Genomic DNA, 12043 nt, shown 5'->3' with positions numbered 1-12043 from the left:
TTGTCTCTGCTGGAGATGGTCCACAGGCTGTGCAGTTGGTTTCATGTCCTGGCAAGCTGGGATGAGAGACAGAGAGAAGTCCTGTGGGCTTTGGAGGGCCCCGGAGTGGGGTGCTGTTCCCCACGTGGTGAATGCAGACCCAGCGGTGGATCTCAGCTGGCGCCACCCCGTGTAGACGGAACCTGCACACCGGACCGCGTCCAGAACATTGGTGGTGCATCCTCTGGCCCTGGAAGGGATGAAGAAGACAGCGCGATGTCAGTGATCACTTTGCCCAAAGACTGTGAGGCGCCAGAGACTGGTGTGTGCTCCTGGAATAGGAGAAGGGTTAGGAGCTGGCTGAACGAGCTGTCCGTGTGTGGTGGCTGTGCAGTGACAGGCTCCCGAGGTAGGTGAACTGCGAGGTGTGTGAGACCACATGCAGGTTCTGGCGCTGAGATGCCCAACTGCAGATGAGCGTATCGACAGCACTGCCCGATTCCCTGAGAACTCTGCGAGGTGCAGTGCAGGTGGATGCTGTGTGGGTTTAGTAAGTGATGTCCTGTTTCCCGCATGGGGCTGCTGGCTTCCTACTCCTGCCTTGAGTGTACAGTTCACAGGAGATGTGGGGGACAGTGACTTCCAGGAGGGAGATTGTGGCCCTGGGTGATGGTGTCCTGATGTGTGATGGGAAGCAGCTGTTCTGCATTCCTGGTTGTACCTTGCTATGCTCTGTGCTCCTCTGTCTTTGGCCACTTTTGAAGTGTTCTCTTCATGTTTAGATTACAGTAACTTGGTCATGATTTGTCCTGAACAGTTTTCTTTGTATCTCTTTGATTCGAGTTTCCGAGCAAGTTGAAAGTGTAAATTGAGGCCTTTCACAAAATGTAGGGAGAGTTTCGGGCCTAGCGGCTAAAGTCCTCGCCTTGAAAGCCCCGGGATCCCATATGGGCGCCTGTTCTAATCCCGGCAGCTCCACTTCCCATCCAGCTCCCCTGCCTGTGGCCTGGGAAAGCAGTCAAGGATGGCCCAATGTCTTGGGACCCTGCACCCGCGTGGGAGACCCGGAAGAGGTTCCAGGTTCCCGGCATCGGATGGGCGCGCACCGGCCCGTTGCGGCTCACTTGGGGAGTGAATCATTGGACGGAAGATCTTCCTCTCTGTCTCTCCCCCTCTCTGTATATCTGACTTTGTAATAAACTGAATAAATCTTTTAAAAAAAAAATGTTGGGAGAGTTTCACAATTGTTCCTAAGCCCATATTTTCTGCTCCCTTTTCCTCCAGATTCGCAGTTCCAGGTGTGCTGGCTTGCATTCTAAATTGTCACAGAAGGTTCTAAGTCTCTTTCCATTTCTCATTTCCCCAGCACAGACTTGACAATGCCTATGATCACTTAGGATGATATTACTTCCTTTTGCTATTTTGTATCTGTTCTTAAGCATCTCCGTGGATTTCCTTTAGCAGTAGGGACTGTGGTGCAGTGTGTTAGGCTTCTGCCTACAATGTTGATATCCCATGTAAGTATAAGTTCAAGTCTTGCTTGTTCTACTTCTGATTTCTCTCTCTACTAATGAAAAATGGAAATTGTGGCAGATGGCCTAAGTGCTTAGGTTCTCCTCTATGGGAGAACGTGTTGGAGTCTCCTGGCTTTCGCCTGTCCCCCCACTCTCAGCCGTCAGGACCCATTCAGGGGGTGAACAGTGGAGCAGGGAATCTCTGTCCTTATTTTCTCATGACGATTTCTTTCCAGTATCGGAAAAGCAGTTTCAGACAGAGAGGGAGAGGCAGAGAGTCTGTTGTGCACTAGCTCGCTCCTTAAATAGCTCCCCAAACCAGGGCAAATGTAAGGCAAAGCCAGGAGACAGGAGTGGATGCAGGGGCCCGAGGACTTGGGACATCTTATGTAGCTTTGTCAGGCACAACATCAGGGAGCTGGATAGGAAATGGAGCAGCCTAGAGTAAAAACTGATGGCTCTATAAGGTTCTTACACCTTTGGAAGGAGCAGAAGATGTCCCAGGTGCTTGCAGCGTGGCCACCCATGTGGGAGACATGCGTGCAGCTCCATGTTCCTGGGCTGGACCTGGCTTGGCCCTGGCTGTTGAAGAGGAGTGGATCAGCTAACAGCAGATCTGTCTGTCCTGCTCTATAACTCTGCCTTTCAAAAACTGAGAAATCCTTTAAAAGCGAAATAGGAAGCCAGGATTCAAGTTGGCCTGTTGTTGTCGTATGTGACAGCTTGACCTGTTGCACAACAACACTAGCCCAAGTGCCTCTCTCAATACATGCATAAGTTAACTTACACCATGATGCCTTCAGCACCCTCTGTGTGTTTGAGACAGGTTTTCGTCTTTATTTTATATAATTGTGGCATCCTTTAGCCCTTACTATTTTCCCTATAAAGAGTTACTCATTTTTACTATCAACATTGGGTTGACGTATGCAGCTGGAGAGATTTACTGGTGAAGAGTTCAGTCCTGAGTTGTGGCATTGCTGTCACTGCCTTTCTGCTTGCGGCTTGCCATCTGCTCTGGGGCGCTGTAATGCGTTGTTCTGAGAGATAACCCCGTGCAGTGCAGTTTTGTTTTTTATATTTACTCATTTGTAAGGTTGTTGTAGTGTTTACTTCTCTTTTTAATTTACTCACTTGAAAAACACATACACACATACACAGATATATTCCACCTGTTGTTTTACTGCAGGTGCCCACATGATCAAGGCCTGGCCAGGCTGAAGCCCAGCTTCTAGAGCTCCATCCAGGATCCCTGCTGATTGAGCTGCTGCCTGCCAAGGTGCACATCACCAGGAAGCTAAGATTGAGCCTAGATTGAAGTCCAGGCACTTCCAACATGTGGTGTTGGCAGCCCAGGTAATACCCCAACTCATGCTCTAAATACCTTCCCCTATGCTTTTGATCTAACTTTATTTTCTCCCCATTATCCAGTGCCCCTCTGTCAACTTTCCCTCAACCACAGTTAATACTTTAAGTAATCATCATTGCAATTTCTGATGAGCTTCAAAACACACCTCCCACGCACGAAAGGAAACCTTCAGTATTTGCCTTTTTGTACCTGGCTTAGTGTCCTGGGCAGAGTGATCACCAGATCCATGTGTTTTCCAGCAGATGCTAAGCTCTGATTCTTGTTGTAACTGAGTGCTATTGCACCGTGTATTGGTAACCTTTTCCTTCATCCATTCACCTGCTAATGGAGACCCGGCTTGCTTCCCTCCCTTGGCTGCTGTGCGTGATGCCACAGTGAGTACAGTAGGACAGGGATCTTAGGTGCTGCTTTCCTCTTTCTCAGTTCTGCACAGAAGAGATGGCATTTAAGCTTTCAAAGCAAGCTTACGCTGCTATCAGTGGGTGTGCTTCTTTGTAGTTCCATCACCACCATATGAGGATTGCTTTCTCCCCACAGCTGTCCTAGTGTTTATGTAATGTTCTTGATAATATATTTCCCAGGTAAAGTGAGATGACCAACTTTGTTTTTCACCATGCCCCTGATTGCAGTGATAAGTTTTACATGTTTGTTGGCACTAATATTTGAAAAATTTCTGGTTAGATTCTTTTCTCAGTTCTTAATTGAGTTCTTGTATTTGTAGTTTCTTCTTAATTCCTATGTATTCTATGAATTTCTTCACAGGTGAATGGTTTCCAAGTAGTGTAAGACTTCAAGAAAAATCTTGTGAGGCTCCAAGAAGGTGAAATGATTTTTATTGAACATCCAGTTGGGCAGCTACCTCTTGGAATGAACAGCAAGTGCCTTGAACAAAGTAAGAATGGGCTGTTTATAGCAAGTATCTATGGGAAAATCAGTAGCTGCATGATATGAATACATAATGGGGGTTATTGTCTGACAGGGATCAGTTAAAAATTAACAGTGTGTATGATTCTGATCCAATTACTTCAATACAGATTTATGGTGCAAAATTCCAGGATTCCAATCCTAGTACCTCAATGTAGACAGTAAACACGATGCATCGAAGGTAACTGTCCTTCCTGGGAATTCTAAAACCTGAAGACTATTCCTATCTCGTGTTTGCTTCCTGGTGTTTCAGAATCAGGGTTTTTCCCATGACTGGATGCAAGTGTTTCTTAGGAGATTGCAGAGTTCCAGGAATTTGGCAATTATTCTGTCATTTCCGCTTTGTGGTGAATTATGAGGCATGAGCATATTGACGCTATAGCGGCGTTACATCATTGATTCGTGTCATTGGGTCTATTTTTGCACACTAAATGGACATAATGCAAAAAGGCATTATGTTTGGCCTCATCCCGGTCTGTTTCCAGCTTTTTGTTTGTTTCCCGCTGGTGACAGGAAATATCTTCTAATTTTCAGATTCTTTCTTCTGCCTCCTTCATTCTATTTTGGAGACTCTCCACTGTGCTTTTAATTTGCTCTACTGTATTCTTTATTTCTGATATGTCAGCTTTCATTTTATTCATTTCCAGTGTGACATATTCCTTAAATTACTTGAATACCTGCTTTACGTGCTTCTCATTGTTGACCAGAAGGTTTATAACAAGTGTTTTGAATTCTGTATCCCCAAATTTCTCAATGTCTTCCTCAGTTAGCTCTGAGGTTAGCAAAAGGTTTTGCTCCTTTGCAGAGTAGTCTTTAGAACTATTCATTGCGCCTCTGTCTCTGCTTTTTCCTTTGGTCACTGTACTTCTGGTTGGGGCAGATTCTTCTCCTTGGGACCGATTTCTAAGCTCTGTCATCCACAGATCTATAGTTTGATTTTACTTACTCTGGCACACAGCTGTTTGTTTGCAGTCACTTGTCTACTCCTTCTGGAGAGTTCCATTCTGGGTTCTTATCTTAGATTTCCTCAAAGAACTCCATAGCCCCAAATCCTGGCTCACCAATCTCCACCTCCTTTGGTACCGTGCTGAGGCTGAACCATTGCCTGTACAACCTTTCTCCCATTTTTGGTTGGAGCAGGTCCCAGGATTAGGGAGACACCAGTGTCCTATAAGCCTAGGTTGTTATTGGTGATCTTGCCTGAATCTGTTGACCATTAGGTTTGAAGGCCACATGGACCTATTTTGACCCGTATAGTGCCAAAGTTGGTATTATTTTCCTGCATGACCAGTGCAATGCACTGAGCTCAGTGAGTTCTCACTGAGTTTAGTATATGTGCAGCTCACTGTTGTCCCCTGCAGTCTTAAACTCTTTGCTACACCATATGAAATGGCACCTGATATGCCACTACTAGAGTTCTTGATCTGCTGGCCATCAGGTCTGAGGGCTACCCAGACCTATCTGGGGTAGAGCCTGGAGGATTCCACCTTGTTCCTGTTCACTGAGTGGAATGAGTTCATTCCCAGCTCAGTGCATGCACAGTGCTATCCATGTCCCTTGCCTCCTTAAACAAAAGATGCCCTATACAGCTCTAGGTGACAGACTTGGCTGAAACCGACCCTACTCCTGCACTGCCCATATGGGATCTGCTGCTCTGTCTCTTCTCCTGGTCAAATCAAACAGACCAGCAGCACAGGCAGTTCTCTGTCTGGGTTCACCTCCCAAGTTCACGGTGAATGTCCTTTCCCACCTTGTTGCTGGTGTAGTTTCAGCTGCCGGTGGAGTTCAGATCGCCATTAGCTGAATGTCACTGGAGTATCAGTCACTGCAACACCACACCACTGTGTAGGCTGATTTCCTGTTTCTGTCAGTCTCCAGGTATCCCTCTGCTGTTGTTCTGTCCTCTTCTATTTTCTGGAATTTGCCCTCTCAGCTTCACACTAGCTGATGTTTTTCTGTGTGTTTCAATGTGTCCTTACTCTATTCTTCCATTTTTATTCTTCCGCCAATTAATTTAAAATAGAAGCTTATGGGTCTAATGAGCTAAAAAGTAGTGATCAACCTATGAAATGCCGAATAAATAATATTGTGTAATATATAAACTTCAATAAATTTATGATTTTCCTGCAAAAAAAGGCATTATGTTAGTATGATCAAAATAATAATTCCTACTCTCCAATAAATTAGGCATTGGTAAACACTAACATGAGACATATGTTCAGTAAACCAGGTAAATATCTTAACCCTGGAACCTTGTGTAACTTCCCCGAAAATGGATCTAATTTCTCATTCCAATTCAAACTATTGACCAGAAACATTTCCATGGCACCACAAATGATATCTTGCGCCATCCCAAGGTAACAAAGATTGATTCTAAGGAACAGGGGTAACACAAAAGGGGATATAATCCCAGTCACTCTTTAATGAAAGTCTGATTGATAGGTTGTAGTTTATCTTCCAGAAGCAACATGGTGAATTCCAAATTGATGGGTCCTGAATACAATTGTTTGTTCTGAGTGATGCAATGCAGGCCCTGCAACTGCGACAGTTGCAGTTACTGCAGTAATTTGCAATCCTATGAGTCTTTTAAATCTCTACTTCGTGAAGAATCATGTGAAGGCATATGGTATTTGAGATTTCTGCCTGAGGTCTGGACATTGTACTGGGAGCCAGATACATACATGGACTCTCAAAACATAGAAAGACTGGGTTGAAAAAAATTAATGCTAATGCTAGAATTTAAGCAAGGGTGGCAAGAACACCTAGTACAGGGAGCCAAACCTGATGATCTGTTCCTATAGAGGAACTGCCTGGTCTTTCCTGGTGGTAAATGGAAAGAAACCACTTTGGTTAGCAACCTGTCCTTGCCAAATCTCAAGTGGTTTGAGTGCCATTGCTAATTTCCACTGATGAATTTGTGTAGGCTGCTGAGGTCAATCAGGAGCTGGAGGAGACCAGCCTGCTGTATACAAGGTGATAGAATCTGGGGTGTTTACTCTCATTTGAAGGGAATGATTATGGGCCTCGGACTGCTGCTTTATTAGAGTACAGTGACGTGGGCACTTGGCACAGGGCTATCCTCAATGCATCCTCAATGTATCCAATGACATGACCTAGGCTTTACTGTAGATATGTAAATATAAATATGTAAATATATATGTATATACGTCTTGAATGAGTCTGGTTAAGAATATGACAATAAAATCCAGTAGCTTTGATAGAAACAACTGAGGTTCTTTTCTGCTGTTTAAGAGCCATCAGGCATGATTGTGGAGATGCATGTAAATGGTGTTCCTCATATCCTCTGCAGCTGGGTATGCCATCAGACCCTGTCTGATAAGGGTCATGTAATTTCATCCTCTCCTCTTCAGGCTTAAGAGGTCCCCTAAGATCATAAGGATCTTGCAACCAAATAATTAAAGGTATACTAGAACTGTGACATTGATCCAGATTACTGGTCTGTTAACTGGTGAATAAGAAATATAAGTCCAGCAAACACAATTACTTGCCCGGGAGGAGGTTGTCATGGTAACAGCTAGCATCACCAAGAGAAGTGTTTCTGCATTGAAAGGTTATCCTGTTTTCTTGTACTTATTTGGCATCAACTCTGTTAGTCCTTTTAGTGGACCCCAGGCAGGCAGCTTAGCTCTGGAAGTCCCAGGAGCAGATAAGGACGAAGGTCGCCTACGAGCAATGGAGCATCTATGGGGGAGCCAGTGCTCTCCATTGTCTGTAATGCTAGGAGCCAAACCTCACCCCCAAACCTGACAGTCCCCTTTTCCTATTCTTTACTTCCTGGTAGTTGTTCCATCTGTGAAGGTGCAGTGTACCAATATTTGTCTATTTTGACACTTCCATCTTCAACTCAATGTAAAGATTTGTTTTAAAGATTTATTTATTTAATTGCAAAGTCAGATACACAGAGAGGAGGAGAGACAGAGAGAAAGATCTAACAGCCAGTGCTGTGCCGATCTGAAGCCAGGAGCAAGAAACCTCCTCCAGGTCTCCCATGTGGGTTCAGGGTCCCAAGGCTTTGGGCCGTCCTTGATTACTTTCGCAGGCCACAAGCAGGGAGCTGGATGGGAAGCAGGGCCACCGGGATTAGAACTGGTGACCATATGGGATTCTGGCTTGTGCAAGGCGAGGACCTCAACCACTACATTATCACGCAGGGCCCAATTTAAAGATTTTAATGGAAAAAATGCTGTCGTTAGCTTGCCTTTATTTGCGACTACCACTCATGTGTTTTCACATTTATTTTATTTGTTTATTTTTATTACAAGGTCAGATACACAGATAGTAGGAGAGACAGAGAAGAAGATCCTCCGCCGACGATTCACTCCCCAAGTGAGTGCAACGGCCGGTGCTGTGCTGATCTGGAGCCAGGAGCCAGGAACCTCCTCCAGGTCTCCCACTTGGGGTCAGGGTCCCAAGGCTTTGGGCCATCCAGACTGCCCACCCAGGAAGGGAGCTGAATGGAAAGTGGAGCTGCCAGGATTAGAACCTACGTACGCATGGGATCCCGGCGCATTCAAGGAAGGACTTTAACCACTAAGCCATGGCCTTTGTCACTGTTGTCTGTCTTAGCTGATAAATATCAATAGTAATATCTGCCGTATATATTGATAAGTGTAGAATATCATTCATACATGTGAAATAGCACACTGTAACACACAAAAATAAATTTTCAGATTCTGCAAGGATTGAGAGGTAGATATCATTTCAGAGACAGCACTACCGCAATATCTTTAAACCCAGAGATAATTCAGTGTTAGAGACAAATTCTAGATATTATATAATGGACCAGGACCAATGCAGACTTCTGTCTCAAAAAGAAACTTCTGAGCAGCATAATCCAGTTATTATGCTTCAAAACTCATTCATGGGATTTGCATTCATTTTAAAGGCCAGCTGAAAACATCACTTAGCCTGCAAAAGTATTGATTTCAGTATTGAATCTGTAGGAAGACAAACTTTTGTACATAGAGTATCAGGTCATGATGCCTAGTTTTATATATTTAAGTGTTCTCCCACAGCTGTTTGAGTTCGTGAAGATGCTGATGTACAGAAAGAATCTGATGGCGGCCTTCGTCAATGAAGGTAGCTTGTTTTCATGAAATGTTACTTTGGGGTTGCAGCCCATCTTCCTGTGTCTGTCAGGAGGTGTCTACTCAAGGAAATGCCCAGGGCAAAGGATGTGATGGATGTAGGGACTGCTGCAAGACCAGACTGTGACCATTACAGAGAGTGTGAACAGCTGCAAGGAGCCTGTGACCAGGCAAGGTGTGATCACTGTGGAGCCACCCAGCCTGCGACCAGAGCATGATGGGACGACTGTGGAGCCACCCAGCCAATGTGAAGTCTTTGTACACAGGTCAGTGCCTGGTGCTTCAGATCTATTATTCCAGAATCGTTCTTTAATCCCAGTGAGAAATAAAGTATTCCAAGCATTGGAATGTTCATTGAGCTGAAACCATTTATTTTAAGTCACTGCAATGTCTTTGAGTCGCACAGGCTCTCATGTGCATAATATGTTTTTGTCAGCTAAGTGTTACTATATTACATGGTCACAACTGAGACCTGAAATGGTGAATGTCTGACTGAGGGTCGCAGTTCCCAAGCCCTCAAGTTGCGATCTGAACTAACGCATCCTCATTGTTTAGTCCCAAGTGGTTTTGTACCATCACATACATGACAGCTAATTAAAGTGAAGAAGCTCTGAATGTGGTTTAAGAGTTGGAACTCTAGTTCTTAGTGTCAAGTCTCCATTCTCTGAGACACCAAGGACATCATGTTAGAGGGCATTCCCAGATATAGTATTCTTTAGTAACAAAGACAGTCTCTGTAGGAAATAGTTAGGCTTACTGCTTGTACCAGAGAAAACACTTTTGTTCACTGCATGTGCAACAGACACAGTTTCTTCCAGGTTTAAATATCTGAAGTTGTAAGACAGGGTAGCTCAATTAGAATGTTGCTAGGGTTTCTTGTGTAGGAGAAATGTTGGGACCATTCATAAACCGACTGGGGTATGGCAGGACTTCATAGAGTGAGATACTGGGCTTCTGCATGATGTGCTCCCAAGACGTGCTGCGGAGCTGCATCAGGCTTTGCTGCAGAAGCTTCATTTCCTTATACTTGTCTCATACCCTTAGACTGATTTCTTTCTTACCTAAAAATGTGTATGCAACTTCATACATAAGTGTCCGGTGCTTGGCTCGGTGTTTATTACTATAATGATAGTAGATTTTCATTGAGATTGTGATTCATCTTGGTGATGTATCCTACATTCATTAATGATTGGCTTATAAAAATAAGAAAATTTGCTGCCAGCGCCATGGCATAGCAGGCTAAGCTTTCCTTTGCTGCTAGCACCCTATGTGGGCTCTGGTTCAGGTCCTGTTAGCTCCACTTCCATGAAAGTTTCCTCCCAACGTGCCTGGGAAAGCAACAGAAGGTAGCTCAAGTGCCTGGGACCCTGCATTCATGTCGGACACTCACATGAAGCTCCTGGCTCCTGGCTTCAGAGTGACCTAGCAGCAGCCATGGGACTCTTTGGCGAGTGCACCAGCAGATAAACCATCTCCCTCTCACTCTGTCTCCTTCTGTCTTTATGTAACTCAATAATCTTTCAAATAAAAATAATTTTTAAAACCTGGTATATGAAAATGTATAATATATAAGAATAACTTGTTTAATATTTTTACAGTAGAAAAAATGTGGAGTTTGTACATAACACAGTTAAATCAGATTATGTTCTGGCATTTTTTGTTAAAAGGTACTTTTGTGTGAAAAGGAGAGAGATCACTCCAGCTCACTTGCTCCTGCTCAAGGAGCACAGTGCCTGGGGGCCCAAAGCAGAAGGCGGTAATGCAGGCCAGGTTTTCCATGTCGGTGGGAGTGCTGTAGCTTCTGCAGCGATCACCCTCTGCGTCCCACGGTGTGCAGCAACCAGGAAACTGGGGTCAAGGGTAAGGCCAGTACTGGAATACAAGCGGTCAGCTATGCAGTGTGAGTGCACAAGGGTATGTCTGAATGCTAGGCTAAAATCTACTTTAGAAAATGCTTTTACTGGGTGATTTGGATAGTTTTCAGTAATTTATATAAGAATATTGTTTTCACCACCAAGTCATTTTAATTAAATGTGAATGAATTCACAGAGCATGGCCAGCTAGTGGGGTGCAGACAGTGAACATATAGTCCTATAGGTGCTGTGGTTCTGACCCAGGAGTTCTTTAACACCCAGGGTGGCTCTGTTCCCATTACCCTGCTCTTTTAAGTGCAGCTTCTATCACAGGCCCCTTGTTTGCCCAGCACCCTGGCTTCCCCCAGCATAAACAAGTGCTTTTGGGGGGCCAACTGGCCTTGGAGGGCATCCCTGATGGCAGAATAAGGCAGAACCACTACTGCCTGTTCTGCTGTCCAGCTAACTCCTTATGCTTCTAGTCTCTGAGCAAGTAGACATTATGTGGCCTTTACAATGTTAGCAAGGGGATTCTTAGCTCTAAAACTTGCGTGAACTCAGCTTGAAATCTATAGTCACAGGCATGTTCTGACAGCATTTCTGCTGTGAGATAAGGTAGAATGATAAGATCAGGCCTGGCATGTGGGCTGATTGCCTCCGTGTCTTGCATGCATGTGGGTGCCATGTGACCACTAGTTCATGTTCCGACTGTCCCATTTTGCTTTCCAGCTCTCTGCTTGTGGCCTGGCGAAGCAGTACAGGACAGACCAAAGGTTGGGATGCTGTGCCCATGTTGGAGACCCAAAAGAAGCTCCTGGCACCCCAGTTTGGATTTTCTCAGCTCTGGCTACTGAAGCAACTTTGGGAGTGAACCAGCATGTGGAAGATATTTCTCTCTGTGTCTCCTTCTCTCCACATATTGGCCTTTCCAATAAAAATAAATACATCATAAAAAAGGAAAAGACATGATGATGTATGAATTGATCTGTCTTTCGGTTTGTTTTGAATGGGCTGGAAGAGTTGCCTGTTTACTGTCTGTATGGCAAAGTGAGTGCAGCTGTGAAAATAATGTGCGCTCTCCTTTTGGCTTTGCTTTTGTGGGCTGTATGTGACCTGGCTGTTTGGTCTTTTCTGTGTGGCCTGCCATTACCCCTGGTAAAAGGTCTGCAGGTCCAACTGTACATCCTTGGAGTCCTTCACAATGGAATCAGCTTCCATCTTAGAGCGAAGCAGGAGAAATGAGGGAACAAACCCCAAGATGCTTACGGTCAGGACTCTGATACCAAATGAAAGCGTAGA

The 12043-nt window shown here is 44.7% G+C and overlaps 1 long non-coding RNA gene across 1 annotated transcript; it reads left to right on the top strand.

Moving 5' to 3' along the window:
• Positions 1 to 368: 368 nt before the first annotated feature.
• LOC131479351 (uncharacterized) lies at positions 369 to 9129 on the top strand. Its single transcript, XR_009244827.1, has 3 exons — positions 369 to 529; positions 3622 to 3751; positions 8944 to 9129. It is a non-coding gene; the product is annotated as an uncharacterized LOC131479351 (long non-coding RNA).
• The last annotated feature ends 2914 nt before the right edge of the window (positions 9130 to 12043 follow it).

The sequence above is a fragment of the Ochotona princeps genome, unplaced genomic scaffold (assembly GCF_030435755.1).
Source record: "Ochotona princeps isolate mOchPri1 unplaced genomic scaffold, mOchPri1.hap1 HAP1_SCAFFOLD_244, whole genome shotgun sequence".
Lineage (NCBI taxonomy): Eukaryota > Metazoa > Chordata > Mammalia > Lagomorpha > Ochotonidae > Ochotona > Ochotona princeps.
Note: the sequence above shows the minus strand (reverse complement) of the source record. Positions and strands in the feature narration are given on the sequence as shown.